This window comes from Octopus sinensis, linkage group LG19 (assembly GCF_006345805.1).
Source record: "Octopus sinensis linkage group LG19, ASM634580v1, whole genome shotgun sequence".
NCBI lineage: Eukaryota > Metazoa > Mollusca > Cephalopoda > Octopoda > Octopodidae > Octopus > Octopus sinensis.
The window spans coordinates 3,053,333-3,076,648 of record NC_043015.1 but is presented as its reverse complement, the minus strand read 5'-3'; positions in this window follow the sequence as shown (position 1 = coordinate 3,076,648).

Here is a 23,316-nt window from a genome sequence, read left to right as displayed (position 1 = left end):
TAGATAGATAATATAATATATATATGTACGCGCACATATGGGTACAGGGTGTCATCAAAGGTACAAATAGCATACACACGATTCCCCCTTCAACCTTCACAGTTTTCTATCGCGCTGTACCCTCATTCCCTTTCTTTCTCTCATTTTTTCCTTGCTCACACGTGACCATCATCCTTCCTTCTTTTCCTTTCGTGACCATTTTTCTTTTCCTGATCAGACGTGTATACAGCTGGAAGTTTTTCTCTGCCTCATCTAACGTTTCTCTTTTCAAAAATATATATTTCCCACAGCCCAATATTATTTTTCGTTCAGGTCTAACGACCACCCACCACTCTTTCCCTTCGTTTTTCTTGTATGTCTCCACTGTTATTTTTGTTTCCAGCTTTAACCGCCCAAAAATTCTAATTGTTATTTTAGAATTTATGGGAGCTACTGTCTTTGAAGGCACACATTGTCTTTTGAAAGGTTCGAAATGCAGAGTAGATAGACAGCCTACAATCCATGAATGCCTGTTTTTGCATTAACGTGACCTGGTTACCATTTCTTTCTCGTTGTTTACGTATATCACTAGTTTTGTGATGTACGTAATTCTATCTATCTCGCGTGTGTATGTTATTTGACCTGTTGGTGACAGCCTGTGCCCATATAAGCATGACATGTTGTACCCATATAAGCATGATATCCTGTACGCATATCACTGTATTATCTCTCTCTCACTCTCTCTCTCTCTTCCTTCTTTCCCTTTCTCTGTCTTTGCTCACACGTGACCATTGTCCATCCTTGTCTTCCGAACGTGACCTTCTTACTTTTCCTTCTCGGATTTCTAAACTTTCCCTCTCTCTCTTCTCTCTTTTCTCTTTTCAAAAAAAAAATCTCCCATCGGTCACTATTCTTTCATTCTGGTCTAATAACTACCCATGTCACTTTTCGCTCGGTTTCCTTATATTTTTCCACTCTCCTATTTTTGATCCCACCTTTCACCCACCATAAATCCCAAGTTATATATTAGAATTTATGGGTACTACCGCATTTCAAGATTAGACTATCGCATGAAAGCTTGAAATGAAGTGTAGATAGATAGCCGACAATTGATGAATGTTCCTTCTTCAGTGTTAAGTTGTTTTGCATTCCAATTTTTCTTGATGTCTACGTATTTCAGTGGTTTTTGTACGGTAATTACTGTATACGTCATGTATCTATCTCAAGCGTGTATGCTGTTTGCACTGTTGGTGATGCCGTGTCCCCGTATATGCATGCATGCATGTATATATATATATATATATAATATATATATATATATATATATATGTATATATGTGTGTGTGGTGTGTATATATATATATATATATATATATATATGTATGTGTGTGTGTGTGTGTGTATATAGTGAAGCATATTTGCCACTTTAATGTTGCTAATCCTTGAGGACGGTTGCTTCTGTAGCTTGCTTCTGGCTATTGATACACTTTGTGTGCCCTATCAGTATTTGCAAAGGGAACCCATCCTTCCCAGATTCAACCTGTATGATACAAACAGACGCGAGTTTCTTGGTATTGATCCGTCATCAGCGTGTGATAATCACCGGTTGTCAATGAAAAGTAGGCCTCCCTTTACAAATATATATACTTTTTCCAGTGACGAAATGTCACTGATTTCGAAAAAGGTGTAAACAAGCAATAATAAATCTCTGAGCAAGGTATAAACAGTAGCTACACAACCTCGTGAGTATATTTGCCACATAAATGATGCTAACCCTGAAGGGTGGATGCTACTGTAGCTTGTAGACCCATATATTGAATATAGGTTCTGTTTGTTCCTACGGTAACATTTCAACTTGAAGGAATGCAAATATTATCCTACATCAATGTCGGAATTGCAAGCGAAATTAGTTTCTGAATATTAAATGGAAGACATATTTCATGGTGTGATATGACGTAAGCGATTTATTTATAGAACTTTAGCAACACACGCATTAAGAACTTTAGAACTTATTCGTAGAATCATTAGCGTTCAGCCCCACACCGTTGCCACTACGGAAGGTGTTTTCTGGGATAGCTATGGTCCTACCAACGTTTTCTGAGTGGAATTTGTAGGGATGAACTTTAAAAATCCAATCATGTACATATATATATATATATATATATATATATATATATATATATATATATATATATATATATATATATGTGTGTGTGTGTGGTGTGTGTGTGTGTGTGTGCGTATGTGTGTATGTATGTATGTATGGATGGATAGATGGATGGATGGACGGATGGAAGGATGAATGAATGTACGTACGAAACTTATTCGTATCGTGTATGGTGTAAACGGGTATAACTTTAGCAAAGTTGAAGGTGTTCAAAATACCACAGACAATCTTCCAGTATAAATCTATAACTTTTACGAGGTATATATATGTATATATATATATATATATATATATATATATATAATATATATATATATAGAGAGAGAGAGAGAGAGAGAGAGATATGCCTGTGCGTGTGTGTTTATTTGTGTGTGTGTGTGTGTGTGTATGTGAAAATACTTTAGAAGCAGAAATCTACCTTCGTTATGAAAGGGATCCAAATTAGTAAATGTGTTGTGTAGAATATACATAAGGTACCAAGTGCTATGCGTTATCCTCATGCGTACTTTCGTATATTCGTGAAAAGAACTATTCTCCCAGTTACACATGAACTCATGATTAACTAGAACTCAATGTCCACCTTCATCACATTGCATGTAAGACATTGTGTATGCATGTATTATGTGTGTGTCTGTGTAAGTGTTGGTGTGCATGGATAGCAAATTATATCTTAATATGAATGCATATGAATAAAATTGTGAATACTTATTCTTAACACCTGTATTCGTGTTTAATGTGTGAATATGTATGCATGCCTAGGCGTGTGGGTTTATATATTCTCCATCGTAGCTCAATACGCAGCAACTTTAAAATAGTATTTTGTATTTCTTATTGGAAAACGAATGTCACGATTCCAAGAAAGATTGGAATTATAATACAAATATAAATATATGAAACAAGTAGTCAGATTGTTTTAATAAGTTTGAAAGAACTGACTAAAAAATCAATGGTGAAAGCAACAGAAAATGAAATGAACTTAAAGGAAACTTGAATGAATAAATGAACACATAAATATACATACAAACAAATTCTGAATGAATGAGTAACTTTGCAAAAATAACAACTCAATAAAAGAGGAACAACGTGGGAAGAAGTAAATGGAAATACAGCATAGATAAGTAAGTAAAAGTATAACTATATGTTGTTCTTTTCTTTAGGAAGATGGCGCATGAATATGCATCACATTTGTCTGAATTAAATATATGTTTGACTTGGCGAGACACCAATTTCTTTACTGATCTTACAAAAAGGAAATCCTATTTCAACTGATGTTTTAGTTTGAGGCCTATAGCACGATTAGAAGATTCGGTGATACACTGAATGTAACTGGCATTCTTTTATCGCCAGAACTATTCTCAGTGAAAACATGTTGTATTATTTCCTATTCAGAATGCCAACGACCTGTTGCTACTCTCAATTTCTGGTGGATATCCAACTTCTTCGGGGAGCGAAATGAAGAAATATTGCAGCCGAGGTCCCTGCAGTTTAGTTACGCTTTACAGTGACCACATTACAATTTGTGCCAATAAGGTTTACGGACAGAGCTAAATGGTTATGGGAGCGAATGTAGCTAATATATATATGACAGGAATGTGCAGCGGGATGTAAGAAATATAAACCGAATATACAAGGACTAGTGTTACAAATAATGTAATTCAGTCTCAAAGAACAACCTCCATGATTTTCCCTTCAAAGTAATCCCTTTCAAGTCTAAAGCACATTCCATCCATCCCTGTCACATCTCTATGCTTTGCTGGAAGGTTTCATCTGTGATGCCCCTTAGATCAATCGTCACGGCGTTCGTTCTTGATGAATTCCACGCGCTGAAATTGAGTCCCCATCATGATCTTCTTGAGCTATGGGAAAGGAATACTGTCACAGGAAGCAAGTCAGGGCCATAAGGAGGTTATTCAATTATGGCGATGTTCTTCTCACTCAAAACATCTGGATAATAAGGCTTTATTAGGCGATGCATTTTCATGGTGAAACATCAACAGTTTGTCCTTCCAGAACTCGTCTAATCTCATGCACTGAGGGGAGCAAACGCTGCAGGGTATCTTTGTAGATTTGCTGATTGACCCCTCGACGTTGACCGCAGACCTGCTTGTTGAAGGCTTTTCACTCCTGTAGTCGACTTCCACCTACTTTGGTCTCTTTTTGAACTTGTACTACTCAAAAACACATATTCGCGATATGATGGTATATTTGTACATTTCAATTGCTTGTGACTGAGTTTTTCCCAACCTGACAAAATATTCCAGGTTTCTTCGTTGCTCGGTGTTCATCATTCGTTCTTCATTTCACCTACTCGTTTTTACACCTACATACTTTACACCTACTTTCGACCTGAAAAGAGGATTTGTAAAAACAAGTAGGTGAAAAAATATTCAATGTTTGCAGAAATCTAAGATTACAGTTATATACTCCCAAGTTATCATGTTAGAAAATTACACAATCCACTCATAATACTTTCGCCTGCAAATCACAAGTCACTGCTAGTCCCGTTACTTTTCAGACACACATCGTATATCAGGATATTTAGAAAAGTGATTATTAAACTTGGAGATCATAGGAACTAATGTAATACGAAATGTATTCGTTTGATTAAGGTAAGAATCGAACACAGCAAGAAAATATAAATAACGCGTTTGCCACACTACATGTCACGCCAACAGTAAACAATTTAAATACGATTCAGAAAAGTTAGGTTAGAGATGAGGGAACAAAACACGCATAAATTCGACAAGAATATATGACAATCTTTAAAAATGGTAACTCTACAAGTAATAGAGCAGTAGGAATCCAAATCATAACAATGATATGATCTCTATATTCGCAGCGCGATGTTGAGTACATGTAACATATGATAGAGATAAGCAAGGCATATATTCACTGTATTTCTATCTACTTCAACCCTAAAGAAAAACAAGATTAATTTGTCAACAACTAGAGGTAAGCGTGAATAGAGCATCTTCATCAAATAATTAATGTAACACGCGAAAATGAATATCTCGTTGAATGAATAGAAATAGCAAAACACACAAGTAGTTTTACAAATTGCGTTTTCAAACGTGAAACACAAATAAGTATTCCTGGGAAAAAATTAGATAAATTAACAATATATAACAAAATAAACTAAAGTTTTCGTTTAAATCAGGATAAGAAACTGAAGATGAGCAAAGATTTCTCTGAAGCGAATAATATATATGTATATATATATATATATATACATATATATATATATATATATATATATATATATTTAATCAAAATACGTAACAAGGATATCCAGAAGTATTGCAGTACGATCGTTTCATGCAACTTCATTTAATTGTACGAACTATGACAGTCGTCATCTGCCTACTTAGGAAAGATAACAGAGGACAGCCGCTTATCAATTGTATTAGATGCAGTAACAAGATCTAATGTCGTGTGTGTTCACTATTGCGTGACTTACAGCTAAATATGATTACACGGCAAGACACTCAAATCTCGAAATATGTATTCTACCGCATTTGGAATGCATATTCCATTCTACAATTTTGTATATGTAAATTGTAACCCGTGTTGTTTCATTCAATACTTTTCTATCGAACTACATTAGTGTTTATTCCCTGTCTCTAAATCATCGAATTACTCTGTATCCACAATTAAATCTCTACTTAAAAACGTTCAATTTTGATATAGCACATTTTTTGAAAGCAATGTTGCTGCTAGAAAAATTTTCAAGAAGTGAAAATTATGAAGATATTTCGGACCCTTCACAATAGATAATGAATTTCTATACACATTTCTACGGAAATTCACAAATTCAATGGAAGCAACAAGTGTGTGAACATCAAGTAGCGTTTCTCCAAATGTTTTCATGCTGAAGAACATAAATAAATCCGCGAGGAAACCGATTATCTTAAATACGAAGTTTAGACAACGTGATAGTAATGCGAAGTAATTATCGAAACCTGGTAAATGTCACTTAGATTTCAAAAACATTGTAACGAATGTTTAGGATTAAAATTATATAAATATACTAATCCCTGGCATCATTGTTGAAAATACTATACACACACAAGGATTAAGGTCTCGATTATGCTTTAGCGGACGGAAAACCAGAAAGATTGGCCGAGAAATGGCAGCCATACAAATATAGCTACTGACCAAACCTAAAAACAACGTTAAATGAAATATATCAAACTACTTACCCGGTAAGTAGTAGGAAATACATTATAAAATTCAGACGTGAGAATGAATACTCGACAGATGGGCGGAGAAGATGGGCGGATGGAAGGACAGACGGACGGATGGATGGATGGATGGGTCGATGGATGGATGGAGATCGTCGGAAACACTGATGTTTTTAATGTCTGCTAAAACATATCAATAAAAGCAGGAGTGTTGTCCATGTGCTGATAAAGGGTGGAATATTCTAATTGTTAATTAAATTAGAAAAATTAAGTTACAATAGACTGTTAAAAATTATCTAAACTTCAAAATGTTAATCTAACAGAATGTAATTATTATGCTAATTTTAAGAGAATATTCTTGCTATTAATTTGAGACACACAAAATGAGCAGTCTTCATATAAGACAAATCTAAATTATCACATTCAGATTGAATCAAGTAAACCCCTATTCGAGATTGCTTTTTGAATTCTAAAACGTTGCAGAAGAGGTTACAAGCAGGAGCTATCGTAAGTCGTTATTTTTCCGGGTTTTTTTATGTCTTTGAATGGATTACATCTTACTGGATATAATCTACATAGAAGGGAGTCTGAAATCATTAGCAATGTCGTACTTTTTAATTATATAAATAATTATATAATAATTATATAAATATAAATACATGTAAATACATGTATATAAATACATGTAGAAATTGATATATGTATGTATAGATGAACATGCACTATTCAGGTTTTCCATGAATCATTAATTCATATATATACAAATATGGATAGGTAAAGAGAGAGATAGAGAGACAGATATATATATATGTATATATATATATATATATAGAGAGAGAGAGAGAGAAAGATAGACACATACATACATACATGCATACACAAATATATAAATACATATATATATATATATATATATATATATTATATATATATATATATTCATACACACACACATACATACATATATATATATATATATTAATAACAAACCGAGTAAACATTTCTACAAATGGGTATTTATAATTGGGTTGTATAATTATTAATATATTATGTTATGATATGTTATATAGTATATTTATAGTAGCGCACGGGCGCACCCCGATAGACATATGTGGGACAGAGAAAGAGGAAGGAAATGGCAATCGCCAGATTCTTCTATTATTCACTACAATCGTTTCCACACATCGTTTCACCGAGTGCGATTGTCTGCAGTAGTCGCCCACAGTCAGTTTCAATGTCCGACTGTGTTTTTGTGTTTTGATTCCCTTTCTATCCATGGTTGTTTATGATTTCATTTAAAGTATTGCATTATCAGTGAAAAGCATAAATTATAATTTTAATGCTCTGCCCCTTCAAATATAGGTTATACGTATTTCTTATTGTTCTCTAAAAATTCTTCTTATTTTTTTCTTATTTTGATACCCTTACCAACTATCCCTTATAAATTGTAACTTTTGTTCTTCTTTAATTCGTCCCTCTTTCTGTACTTCAGTCTATATGAGATGGTTATACTATATCGATATAAACGCATAAATATCTGTGTATGTGTATATATGCATATATGTGCATAACCTATTAACCTCTTATCCCGTATACATTGTTATTTTTCATATTCTTAAATATAAAATTTTGCAGTTACTTACGTCTATTCGAGATGGATATACTATATCAATACAAACTTATACATATGTGTGTGTGTATGTGTGCATGTGTGCAAATATTTAAATGCATATGCTTCTGTATGCATCTTTACTTCTCTCTGATTCATAGCTTAAAATTAATAGATAGATAGCATGTTTATCTTTGCAACTATTCCATAAGTAAATGCCCTGAGCGGTCTTTATTGAAACCACTTAATTAGATAAATTAGTTAGATTTAATTAATTAATTAATGTAATTACTTAAATACATGAATGAATATTAAAGTGATTCTATGTAATATTTCCTTTCAATGTTTATAATTCATAAATACACATATTTTACCTGTTTTCGATCTAGAATCATTTTTGAAAATGTTAAATACTGTTTATAAACAATCACCCATAGCGCTCCAGAATAAAATTTCCACGGTTTTAACATCTCAGTTACTTAAAGCTTTGTCCCTGTAAATGGTAATTAACATCATGCTTTAAAGTCTTCCCTTATACACTCTCTCTTTATAGACAGTTACTTTATATCCAATTGACTACGGGTAATGTGTGCTTTTCTCCTGGAAGAAAAGGGAAACATATGGCAATATTTATGACCATATCTAGCCATGAGCTGTCAACTCATATCAGCCCTTTATTAAAAATTGACCCAGTTTTCAAGTCTTGGATTTAGTAGTTGATAAAGAGATGAATGAATTATAAATGAATTACAATCATTTGCAGCAGTATGACACCAATAAATTTCATGCGATTCTTGGAAGTGTATTCTATTCTTAGCTACAATAGCGACAACATTGTTGTGTTCCATCTTCTTGCTCTGCTAAAATATTTGAGAAAAATAAAATTGATGTGATGACTGCAATGTGAAATTAGATGAAGCCGCTTGAAACGGTCGTAGTGAATCATTTCTTGATATCATGTCGTTTGTTTTGATTTTATTTACCTTACTTCGAGGAGTTCGGATAATACCGAAAAGACGTGGTGCTTCAAATTAAATACATAATTCGAGTTTATTTCAATTATATATATAAAAAAATAAATAAATATATATATATATACATATATATATATATATATAGATATAGATATGATTGTATGTATGTGTAGGAGAGTGTGCATGTGTGTGAGTGTATATGTATGTGTGTATGTGTGCGTATACAGAGAGGAGGAGAAATGTATATAGAGATAGATGGAAACAGATTTGTAAGCATGAGCATCTATATAGTGATATTGAAAGTCACGTTGATAACATACATGCATATATTATATGAATATAAGTTGAACAGAATTTGAGACCGGTGCGATTGTGACGGAAAATGTTATTTCGGCTTTCTTTATTCATACGATAGAAAGAAAATAGTATTAAACTGACCTTCTGAATTTATTATGTAGCAATGTCCATTACGTATGCTGTAAGAGAAAATATATCGCATATCAAAGGCAGCGAAATATGCTGACGTAATAGACAATGCGTATACATCAATTTGAATAACTGCAACAGTAACAAGAATAACGAGCATGATAACAGCAACAACAAACATAATAAGCTTAATAGTAACGAAACAAAAAAGTCATAGCAGCAGCAGCAGTAGTAGTAGTAGTAGTAGTAGTAGTAGTAGTAGTAGTAGTAGTAGTAGTAGTAGTAGTAGTAGTAGTAGTAGTGGTGGTAGTGGTAGTGGTAGTAGTAGTAGTAGTAATTGTGGTAGTAGTTATAATAACACTAATAATAATAATAACAATAATAATAGTAATAATAATAATAGTAGTAGTAATAATAATAATAGTAGTAGTAATAATAATAATAACAATAATAATAGTAATAATGATAATAATAATAATAATAATAATAATAATAATAGTAATAATAATAGTAGTAATAATAATAATAACACTAATAATAGTAATAATAATAATAATAGTAATAATAATAATAATAGTAATAATAATAATAATAATAATAATAATAATAATAATAATAATAATAATAATAATATAATAATAATAATAATAATAGTAAGAGCAACAGCAATGATCACAACAGCACATTTACAATAAACTAGTAGGCTGTTGTTTAGGTTATGCTTTTATCTCTGCCTAATGTGGTTTAACCCCATGAGAAGTGTATCATTTTATTACCTCAGATGTTGCGATTGTAGATATCAAATCGTATATCGTAATACGCATGACATTGATATCATAGAATTAATTGTGTTCCCAGAATAATATAAATGGAATGTATTTATGGATATTTTGCTGTGTTCGCTGAACATCAAGGGGTGTTTTAAGAGAAGCAGTCGTAATCATCAGCATCGTCATCGGTGTTGTATTCATCGACATCATCGTCGCCTCTCTATTCACCATAATCTTTGTAGATTGTACCACCATCCGCATCAGCATCCGCGTCATCATCTTCATCATGGTCGTCGTCGTCGTGGTTGTCATCATCATCATCATCATCATCATCATCATCACCATCATATTTACAATCATCATAATATTCCTCATCACCATCACTATATTTATTGTCATCATCGTTTTCGTTTGCTTCATCATCATAGTCATCTATCATCGTCTTTGTTTCCATTGTCGTCCTCGCCGTGATATCATCTTCATCCGTTATCACCGTTATCATCACAATCATCATCATCATCGTCATCATAGTTATCATCATTGTCATGATCATCATCATCATCACCACCATCATCATCATCATCATCATCATCATCATCATCATCATCATCATCATCATCATTATCGTCATCATCATCATCATCGTCATCATCATCATCATCGTCATGATCATCATCATCGGCAGCATCATCATCTTATTCGTCATCGTCATCATCGTTGTCGTCGTCGCAGTCTTCGTCATCATCGCTGACGCTGTCATCGTCGCTGTCGTCGTCGTCACCCTCCTCCTCATATTCTTCCCCCTCATCTTCGCATTCCTCATCCTCATCATCATAATCATCAACATCATCACCATCAAGAATCGATGTTACTGTTATCCTTTCCTACAATAAATATTGTTTAATTCAGAAGTTTCTAGAATAATAGGCACACTTTCCGCTCTCTTGCAAACAAAAGCAAGAAGAGGTGAACATCAAAATACAACAATTGCACAGACGAATTATTTTAATAACATACAACAAAAGCAGAATCAATAAATCAAAAACTGCATAAAATAAATGAAAAACCGTACAAAAACTAAGAAACAACACTTTCTGCATCATAACACACTACTACTACTACTACGAGAAACAGAGAGGAACACTTGCATACCAAACTACCAGTAACTTTGCTTTCAACATGAGGTCTCTAGATGTTTACTGTAAATCTGTCATGTATGAAAGCCAAATATGAAGTCTCACAGTTAGATCTTCTTGATCTGGCTATAATTTTCTACATTCACCTGCTCAAATGATAAACTCCATTGCCTATTGAATTGGAAACATGGTGCGTGCATTGAAATGGCATAGGGTACGGATGGTTCCGGTAAGGAATACACGGTCACACAGCTGGAACGATAGTCCATGTTTTATTTAAGTCAGGACAGCGATGATGAGATATGCGTATGGAAAATGCATTGCATTTAGCACGAACGTAGCTTTACTACAATAAGATTGGTTAAATCTATATTATCTTACTTTTCAAAAGATATATTATATGACGAGAGGGAAGCAAGAGTGTTAAATGTGTGCAAGAAAGAGCGACAGAGTAATCAATATACAATTTTGTATAGCAAACATTCCATGACACAAGCTTACCATTAATATATATCTAAATGCATGTGCGTGTGAGTGTGTGTTTTTATGAGATAGATAGCTAGCTAGCTAGATAGATTCATATATATGCGTCCATTTCTCTCAGCCTCTCTCTGTATATATATATATATAATATATATATATATATATATAATATATATATATATATATATATATATATATATATATATATATATATATATATATATATATATATATATATATATACATATATATATATATATATATATATATATATTATATATATATATATATATATATATATATATATATATACGTATATATATATATATATATATAATATATATATATATATATATATATACATATGTGTATATATACACACAATGATAGGTCGTTATCCACTGCACACATGTTTCTCTCCTTGGTTCTCTCCTTGTCTTTCCATTGTGTCCCTTTCTGTAGAAGAGCGTAGACTCCACACGTAAATGAAGTTTTCTGTTCCTGAGCGTTATAATAATACATCTGTTTGTTTGTACACCACCTTCTCTTCGTGTGTGTGTGTGTGTGTGTGTGTGTGTGTTTCTGTGCGTGTGTGTGTGTGTGTGTGTGTTTTTGTGTAAGCAAAAATCTTTCTTATAAGTACTCCGCTTGTCACACCCCTAAATACAACTCGTGAAAACCCGTGATAAATAAGTTTAAACGGCATCCACATAGATTACCACTGAAGAAAAGACTTCTTGGTGTTGTACGTGGTATCAGATGTCTATGTCTATATCGTAACAACTGTGAATTACAACACGTCCAATAACGTCCACCATCGTTGTTAAAATAACAAACGAATACTACTATATACTTTGTTAGGTAGCAGTGACAGGACTTCACTGATACAAACCTGAATTAGTATTCAGTATATAGAAGGAAGAATACCATTGCGATTCTAAAGAAAGTATTTGAATTGTCTGGTCTGATAGTGTAGAAAATCAGCATATTGCGAATACAATACAACGGCCGAAAACGAAGTTTCTATTTGGTCATTGAAAATATTAGAAATAGCAATGAATACTCTTACTCTTTTACTCTTTTACTCCTTTACTTGTTTCAGTCATTTGACTGCGGCCATGGTGGAGCACCGCCTTTAATCGAGCAACTCGACCCCAGGACTGATTCTTTTGTAAGCCCAGTACTTATTCTATCGGGATCTTTTTGCCGAACCGCTAAGTAACGGGGACATAAACACACCAGCATCGGTTGTCAAACAATGCTAGGGGGACAAACACAGACGCACAAACACACACACGCATATATATATATATTATATATATATATATATATATATTATATATATATATATTTACATATATACGACGGGCTTCTTTCAGATTCCGTCTACCAAATCCACTCACAAGGCTTTGGTCGGCCCGAGATTATAGTAGAAGACACTTGCCCAAGGTGCCAGGCACTGGGACTGAACCCGGAACCATGTGGTCTGTAAACAAGCTACTAACCACACAGCCAAAAATCGTACATATTTCCTTAGAACTTATGTACGTAAAATACGATGATGTACACGTGCACCGCGCGCTAAAATTCTATTTTGATAATAAATTATTACGAGTAAGAAATATACATGATACAGGTATATATTGATGAGACCATAAATTATTTACAATTCATACCACCAGTCTTTCTCATGAAATACTATACTATAAATTTACAACAACTATTTCAGTATGTTTTAATATTCATCAAAGTTTTAAGAAGGTACGAGACTAACCTTATTCAACAATTTCTTAAATATCATTCGAACGTTAATTTCCCACTTATTATAGGTAATATCTTTCAGACATATATCATCCAGACATTGATATTGCTCTATCATTATTTTTCTTTACGATAAACAATCTCGAAATTCTGCAGTTGTAATGACTTTACTTTGGATTATATATTTCATGGAAGACGATCGTTTTTGATGTGCAACTTCGTCTCGAATTCGGAATTTGATTTGTATTAGTTGCTGTAAATATTTTCGCCTCCTCCTTTTCCTATTACGTCTCATCTCTTATCAGCGCATGTCGAAGAGCAAGACAGTATTTAGCAAAACGTTATTGGGAAATTAAGTAATAATATTTTTTTTTTTGTACATTCAGTACCGTTATTTTGAAAATAATACCGGATAATATATGTGTTACCATGGTAGGTTTATAATGATTATTTCCTTCGTTAAAAAATTCTATAAAAGTTCCAGCAAGATTCTTTTTTCTTTCCTATACAAACATGCAGTGACATAACACAGAGTATTTAATGGTAATGAAAAACTTCAATATTTTCATATTGATAGTCAGTCAACATTTACTTGATATAAATACAAAATTCAAACTTTGGTATTTGAAAATTAAATAAGAGATTGCAGGAAAGTAAATTATTGCCACGGGAAAAAGTCAGGAAAATAAAAATATATAAAACATTAATCAAACGGCAAAATATTTTTAACGCTGTAATTAAACTCATAAAAAGTGAGTCCAAAATATCTTGATTGTGTATTACATAATTTACTGAAACAAATGCAGCGTAACACACCAAATATGGTAACACACACACAAATATGCACATCCCCCCCACACACACATTCACTGACAAAACCACAGTGGTTGTTGACTGATAAAAGGGTATCACAATCTCTGCCAAATTATTAATACCAGTGAGGAAATTTTAAGAAAGAAACGATCTTCCACAACACCTTTAAGACTCTTACCTAAAACGAAAAGTAGTTATGAATCATAAAACCACAAAATCAGCGGTGTGGTATTGAAAATATTTTATTTCCAAATGGGTCTCACCTACAGAGATCTGTATATAAAGACAAGGTTGGTGTTTTCACTGCTCACTGGGACCCAGATCAAAACGCTCTGGCATATCATATCTTAAGATATATTTTGCATGTTTTACCTTTATTAAAAATTATTCCAGCATTTCAGCACAGACTACCGCTCGAAGACGTCCACATTCCATATAGATTTTGTTGATATCAATCTCTATTTTTAGCGTACATCGTTCTCTGGCAAAGGTTCCATTCAGGCAGGATGCCTGTGTTTGGAAATAGAGATCCTGCAATACAAATCCAGAGAATTTAAGGTTTTAACATTAAAGTATTCCTATAATAATACATTGGGAATGAATGAACTACTTGCAGGGACAAGAGAGGCAGCATTCCATTGGTACAGCAATTACATAAATTTATATTTAGAGCTACCTAGGCACGATAAGGAGCTCCCATTTTTGGTTATACTAATTAAAAAAGGAAATCTAAACTAAACCAGAGACGCCAAATATTATGTACTATTTAATTCACGCCACCCAAAACACACTAAAATAAAACATTGCCTTCAAACTTGCAAGACGGATATGCACACTAGTGTCGAAAAATACTAGAGCCTTTAGACTGCAAGAACTCAAAATGCCCAAATTGACAAACACTATCTCGTTCAACCCAAAGAAGTAGGTATCAGACGTCTAACACTAATCGACGTAGGAACCTTAAGAAAAGAAAACAAGGACTGGTCATTCCTAGTTTTCTCTCCTCAGTCGAGTTTCAGATTGTCTTTGCAATTTCGGCTGGTTATGCTCGTTATTGCTCCAATCTGGCCAGTCCTCAACGAAAAACTAAACTAAGAGCATTATGTTCCCTGAAAGAAAGCAGCGAATGTATACGAAAACAAGGACGAAAATATAACGGATAAATGTTACACAAATACAAATGCAATTAACAGGATTCTTTCATTTTTTCCTTAAATCTTCCATTCCTCTGTTTCTGCCTCTCTCTCTCTCTTTCTCTTCTAACCCGGTGTTCGGCCAAGTCTGACCTTTCTTTCATGGTTCGACTAACATGCGTGCAACATCTATATCTTCCTGTCTCTGTCTTATCCCATGACCCGGCCGCAAGGCTTTACCTCCACACACGCCAACTATATTTACTTCGTCCTTGGACGAAAGACACCTCTTTTATGTCTTGTTAATTGCATTTGTATTTATGTAACAATTCTCCTTTTTTCCGTCCTTCTTTGCGTATACATTTGCTGCTTTCTTACAAGAAAGCTAATGCTCTTAACTGTTTTCCTTGGAGCTCGCAGATTGGAACAATCTCGGGTATGACCAGCTGAAATTGCAAAGATAAACTGGAACTTGACTAAGAATAGAAAAGTTCGAATAATCCGTCCTTGATTCCTTTGTATCGTCTGTCTGGATGATTTGCGTGTTTTTCCCCATATTTCTATTTTTATGTATAAATTATAGTGACGTGTGTACTCTTTGTCTCTCTCTATATATATATATCTATATATATATATATATATATATATATATATATATATATATATATATATATATATATATATATATATTGTATAGAGGGCATTATTACACATAAATGCCTCACACTAGGAGGGACAAAGTCATTACTACCAAAATTATACTAATCATACCCAAATGCAGTTTTTCAAAGCAAGACATTTAAAAAATGAATTTAGTTCTGTATCACCGTGATTTCACATTCAACTTACGTCTAATGATCGTCAGCAGAACTGATTCTGAACCACATCATAAATAAACTACCAACCTTACGTAGCGAAGACGAACAGACAACTGCTCACTCCGGCCAAGCACATGGAATGTTTTTAAACATATATCCGGTAAATGGCGGGCTTTTTACGAACTGCATGTCGGGTAATGAAAAGTATTTCGGAATAAGTTTAACAATTAAGGATAATCTCTTAATAAGGGATCTTAACAAGAAATTATCGGGTAGCTAGCGTGAAAACCTCATAAAAGAAAAGAATTCGAAAATAATTTTTTTCTTTTGAACAAATTAATTATATCTATATTGTATAGAGGGCATTATTACACATAAATGCCTCACACTAGGAGGGGCAAAGTCATTACTACCAAAATTATACTAATCATACCCAAATGCAGTTTTTCAAAGCAAGACATTTAAAAAATGAATTTAGTTCTGTATCACCGTGATTTCACATTCAACTTACGTCTAATGATCGTCAGCAGAACTGATTCTGAACACATCATAAATAAACTACCAACCTTACGTAGCGAAGAACGACTACAGACAACGCTCACTCCGGCCAAGCACATGGAATGTTTATAAATCATATATCCGGTAAATGTAAATGGCGGGGTTTACGAACTGCATGTCGGGTAATGAAAAGTATTCGGAATAAGTTTAACAATTAAGGATAATCTCTTAATACGGGATCTTACACAAGAAATTATCGGTAGCTAGCGTGAAAACCTCATAAAAGAAAAGAATTCGAAAATAATTTTTTTCTTTTGAACAAATTAATATATCATATTGTATAGATAGGAGGGCATTATTACACATAAAGCCTCACACTAGGAGGGACAAGTCATTACTACCAAAATTATACTAATCATACCCAAATGCAGTTTTTCAAAGCAAGACATTTAAAAAATTGAATTTAGTTCTGTATCACCGTGATTTCACATTCAACTTACGTCTAATGATCGTCAGCAGAACTGTTTGAACACATCATAAATAAACTACCAACCTTACGTAGCGAAGACGAACAGACAACTGGCTCACTCCGGCCAAGCACATGGAATGTTGATAAATCATATATCCGGTAAATGGCGGGCTTTTTACGAACTGCATGTCGGGTAATGAAAAGTATTTCGGAATAAGTTTAACAATTAGGATAATCTCTAATAAGGATCTTACCAGAAATTATCGGGTAGCTAGCGTGAAAACCTCATAAAAGAAAAGAATTCGAAAATAATTTTTTTCTTTTGAAAAAATTAATTATATCTATATTGTATAGAGGGCATTATTACACATAAATGCCTCACACTAGGAGGGACAAAGTCATTACTACCAAAATTATACTAATCATACCCAAATGCAGTTTTTCAAAGCAAGACATTTACCGGATATATGATTTTATAAACTCCATGGTGCTGGCCGGAGTGAGCAGTTGTCTGTTCGTCTTCGCTACGTAAGGTGGTAGTTTATTTATGATGTGTTCAGAATCAGTTCTGCTGACGATCATTAGACGTAAGTTGAATGTGTGAAATCACGGTGATACAGAACTAAATTCATTTTTTTTAAATGTCTTGCTTTGAAAAACTGCATTTGGGTATGATTAGTATAATTTTGGTAGTAATGACTTTGTCCCTCCTAGTGTGAGGCATTTATGTGTAATAATGCCCTCTATACATATAGATATAATTAATTTGTTCAAAAGAAAAAAAATTATTTTCGAATTCTTTTCTTTTATGAGTTTTTCACGCTAGCTACTCGATAATTTCTTGTTAAGATCCCTTATTAGAGGATTATCCTTAATTGTTAAACTTATTCCGAAATACTTTTCATTACCCGACATGCAGTTCGTAAAAAGCCCGCCATTTACGGATATATGATTATAAAACATTCCATGTGCTTGGCGGAGGGAGTGAGCAGTTGTCTGTTCGTCGTTTCGCTACGTAAGGTTGGTAGTTATTTATGATGTGTTCAGAATCAGTTCTGCTGACGATCATTAGACGTAAGTTGAATGTGAAATCACGGTGATACAGAACTAAATTCATTTTTTAAATGTCTTGCTTTGAAAAACTGCATTGGGTATGATTAGTGATATTTTTGGTAGTAATGACTTTGTCCCTCCTAGTGTGAGGCATTTATGTGTAATAATGCCCTCTATACCAATATAGATATAATTAATTTGTTCAAAAGAAAAAAAATTATTTTCGAATTCTTTTCTTTTATGAGGTTTTCACGCTAGCTAGCCGCTAATTTCTTGTTAAGATCCCTTATTAAGAGAGTATCCTTAATGTTAAACTCATATATATATATATATATATATATATAATATATATATAATGATTATTCTGAACTTAAATGAGTTATACACAAATATAGTACAACACAGATATATATAGTGTCTGTATGTACGCCGGCTTGCACATTTATGTAGGAGACTCGACTAGCGAGAATTTAATTTACTTATGAGGCATATAAAGATATTAACAATTACAGTATTAATAGTTATACGTATACACTGCAATCTAACACTTCTACATACACAAAGGAATACTTATATTTGTGTTGTGTGTTCATGGAAAGACGCCCACATATAGTTATGTGATTTAGTGTGCACGTGCATATATGTGTATGCGCTGGTTTGTGCGCATGTGTGTGCAGGAGTGTATAAGTGTGTTCGTATATATGTGCCTGTGTTGAAATTTGATAATAAAATACCCTGTATTAAAATATCTTTTAAATAATACAAACCATTGTTCTCAAAATTTTCAGTTGTTGATATATGATATACATAATGACATTCAAACACATACACACACACGTATTTACACACAGGTTCAGGCGCACACACACACGCACAGACAAACACTCACACACACACACATATATATATATATATATATGTATTATATATAGCAGCTATCTATCTGCGTCTACATATCCATATCTATAAATCTATATACGTATATGTATACATGTATATACACATATATAAATATATATATATATATATACATATATATATAAATATATATATATATTATTACATATATATATATATTATATATATATGTATATATATATATATAGTTTTTTTATTAATTTGAAATTTATAGAGAACGTATAAGATTTAATTCCTCAAAGATTTTTCCTAAATTAATATTTTGTTATAATTCTTGTATTGTTGTTATGAGTTGTGTTATGTTTATATTACAAGGTTTTTTAATTAATGAAGTTGTATACAGTTCATTGAAATACCGAATCCGAAATTGAACGCAATTGTTAATATCTAATTACAAATAAAGTTGATTTCCTTAAATTATATTAGATGAAATACAAACAACGAAGAATAATACAGAAAAAATTACAGATACATGAAAACAAAAATTTTACAATTACTTTAATATTACTAAAATTATTACTTAGTATTTTAAAAACAAAGCAATATATTTGAAAATAAAAGAATAAAAAAATACTGATTATAATTTTATAGTTTATAGGAAATCGAAAAACATAAAAACGTATAACTTAATAAATGACGTATAATTCAAATATCATAAGATGAATATAAATTTCAATATAGGTTTACTTTTATAATTAAAATGTGAAATGACCTCGCTATTGAAATCACCATTAGTATAAAAGAAAACACCCACTCACAGATATAACACGTTTTGAATTCCAATACGAGATTAGAATTCAAATAAAACTGCAATGTCCCTGAGGGGCTAAGATGCAGGGCGAGTTTTTTTCATTTAAAACATTCAAAGATTGAGCAGATTAGATTAACGAGTTAAAATATTATTTTAGTTTCCTTTTTTTGTTTTGTTTTTTAATTTGCATTTCTGAGTATATGTCGATGCATATTGACGCGGTGATTGTGTCGACGATGAAAATCATAGTTGAACGACCTCGTTATATATGTGAGGAAATCATAGTTGAATGGCCTCGTTATAGATGTGAGGGAGAGCGAGTGTGAGTTAATATTTATGACACTCGTAGATTCCTCAATCTATTTGACACTTAAATTCTTTCAGGTGACAGGCATTCAGTTATTAACATACACTTCTAACATTAACACAGAATTCAATATTCGCACCATCTTCTCTGCATTTTTATCACACTAATTGTCGTTTCTCTTTCTAAAAACGTACTGATCTCCTGATATTTCTAAACGGGCATTTTTATATACAATTTGAATTGCCTGTTATCTACATTTCTACAGGCGTTCTATGCAGAAATCACTCTTCAAGAATATACAGATTCTCTCACAAAAGTGAAAATTAATTATCTGCCCAGGCAAATATATAAAAACGTACGCACATTTTACATTCAAATTATGTTCTTACAAACATAATAAAATGCCATTGCTTACGTCTCCCCATCTGTATTAAAACAATAACTTTTTATGTGTAAACGTATGTACACTACTCATAAACACTTTCACATGCAAAAACCGTCAGGGACACGCACGTACTAATAACCTTGCTACATTTTATTGTCGTTTCACTGTACTTGATACTTTTGCCTTTTATCTTGAATTTCACACTAAAGTGTATGCGTGAATATTTTCTTTCATATTAAAATATGCATTCTCTAATAGAAAACTTGGATCTACCGAAGAACACTCAATACAGCATGGCAATGATATATACGGATAAGAGGGAAATGTTTATTGTACGTAGGAAAGTCTTACATCCGTCGGAAACTCACATTCTCCGGAAAATGCAATTATCGAACACAAAGAAACATTATTTCGAAACGTGTGGCACCTGAGAAAGAGACAAATTATGCAAGATCACATTCTCCGTATTTTACCTGACAATAACATTGCATATGGGAATCTATCAGAATGCTTCCAATATTTTATTCCTCGGGGTTACCTGAGCTAACAATCACATTTACGTCTATTATGAGAGTAATACAGATTTTTTGCATATATATATATATTATATATATATATATATATATATATATATATACACACAATCATATAATAAGATATGACATAATATAATATGATATATGTGTATATGTAGATACAGTTATTACGAGAAATATGTCACGGATGGAGATTTTATAATTGTATTAATCCGTTGCTACATATGTTTCGGCATTGCATATATTTGCATGGGACTATCTTACCACATTCATAGAATATCATTATATATTAGCTATAATGGTCAAGGGCCCTGTGAGAGCCCGTTAATTCGAAAAACATATTTCTTCACGGACTTTTTCCATTAGTTTACCTCGAATTTCCTCGTTGTTTAGTCTTCAGGATATTAATCATTCTACACCAATCAAACTTGCTGTTGTATTAAAGGACAGTGCTGTGGGAATTCGCACAAACTACTTGATGTATTTATCCACTAGACGCATTTCTTTCTCCTTGTTTCTCTCCTTGATTTTTCTGTGTCCTTTTCTGTAGAAGAGCGTAGGCTCGAAACGTAAAAGTTTTTTTTATATTCCTGAGCGTTATACTAATACATCTGTTTGTTTTGTACACCGCCTGTCTTCTTCTTTTGTGTTTTTCGTAAACTCTCCCTTGTTTAGGGCAGCGGACTTGCGGTCGTAGGATCGCTGTTTCGATTCCCAGAGTGTTTATTGAGCGGAAACACCTAAAGCTCCATGAGCTCAGGCAGAGGGTGGTGGCGATCCCTGCTGTACTCTTTCGCCACAACTTTCTCTCACTCGTTCTTCTGTTGGCCTGCTCGCTTAGCCAGCGGGGTGGCGTCATTTGAAGGCTAAAACAATGCGAAGCGCATTGTGACCAGCGATGTGTAGCAACATCTGATAACGGTGATATATATATATGCATATTTTCTGCTTTCTTTCATTTGTTTCAGTCATGTGACTGCGACGATGCTGGAGCACCAATAAATAAATATATATGTATATAAGTATGAATGTGTGAATGTAAATATGTATGCATGTATACGTACATGCATACATAATTTGCGCATGGCAAAATACACTTCGGTATTTTGTCTGAGCGTGCATTTATTTCTGTTTATTGATATTTATGCCTTTTAATGTATAATGTTTCTGTTAAATTCCCATCGTTTATCTGCAATGCTAGTCATACAACGTGATTTTAAAGAAAGATTTCGATGTTGATCCTCATCTATTTACTTCATCTTGTACGAGTCACCATATGAAATATGGGAAAGTATTACAGTACGACATCATCTTTTATCTTTTAATGAATAAACATTAGCACATTATAGATTTGTTGTTATAGTTTGTAATATATTACATATTCATAGGGAAATGCATATATGAGAAAATTTCCAGCTTATACCCCGATCTTATGAAAATAATTCTGGATTACTAATTCATTAATGCAATGTGTTCAGGTGAAGCTATATGCAATAAATATCTGCTATTTTGTGTATGAATAATTTGGCTGTAAATTCTTAATGTTTATACAGTAATACTTTACTTCCTCTTATAAAGTCCATAAAATATTTAAGGAATATATTGTATAGGTTTCTAGAAACATATTTCCATAAAGCTTTTGCGCATAATGGACTCAATAGATCCGCTTAATAACCTAGCCACTTTCTTATTAAGTACGCTATGCATACATTTCATTGGAAAACCCGCTTTAAATTTATTCTATGCGTAGTGCTGCTAATAATATGACGGTAGCCAATACAAATTTGTTCTATATTTTTATAAGAATACGTTAGCTAAAATGAATGCATACTTCTGTATCGCTTGTTATCCGTGTATTGTTTGTCTGTTCCCGGTACCCTATACCCTGAATTTCTTGCAGGTGCCTCCAAATGGAAATTCATATTATCGCTACAGATATGAAACTGCGTCAGCACCAACGGTCGATAAGTAATGGAGAACTGTGGTTATTTTCCAGTCGTCTGCACATTGAATATGTTGCTTAACCTGCCATTCTGTGTCTATGTTTCGTTTCTGCATTTGCTACATATTTTAAACTTATACATGTGGTGTGACCGTTTTCTGTATTTGTATATATATATATATAATATAATATATATATATATTATAT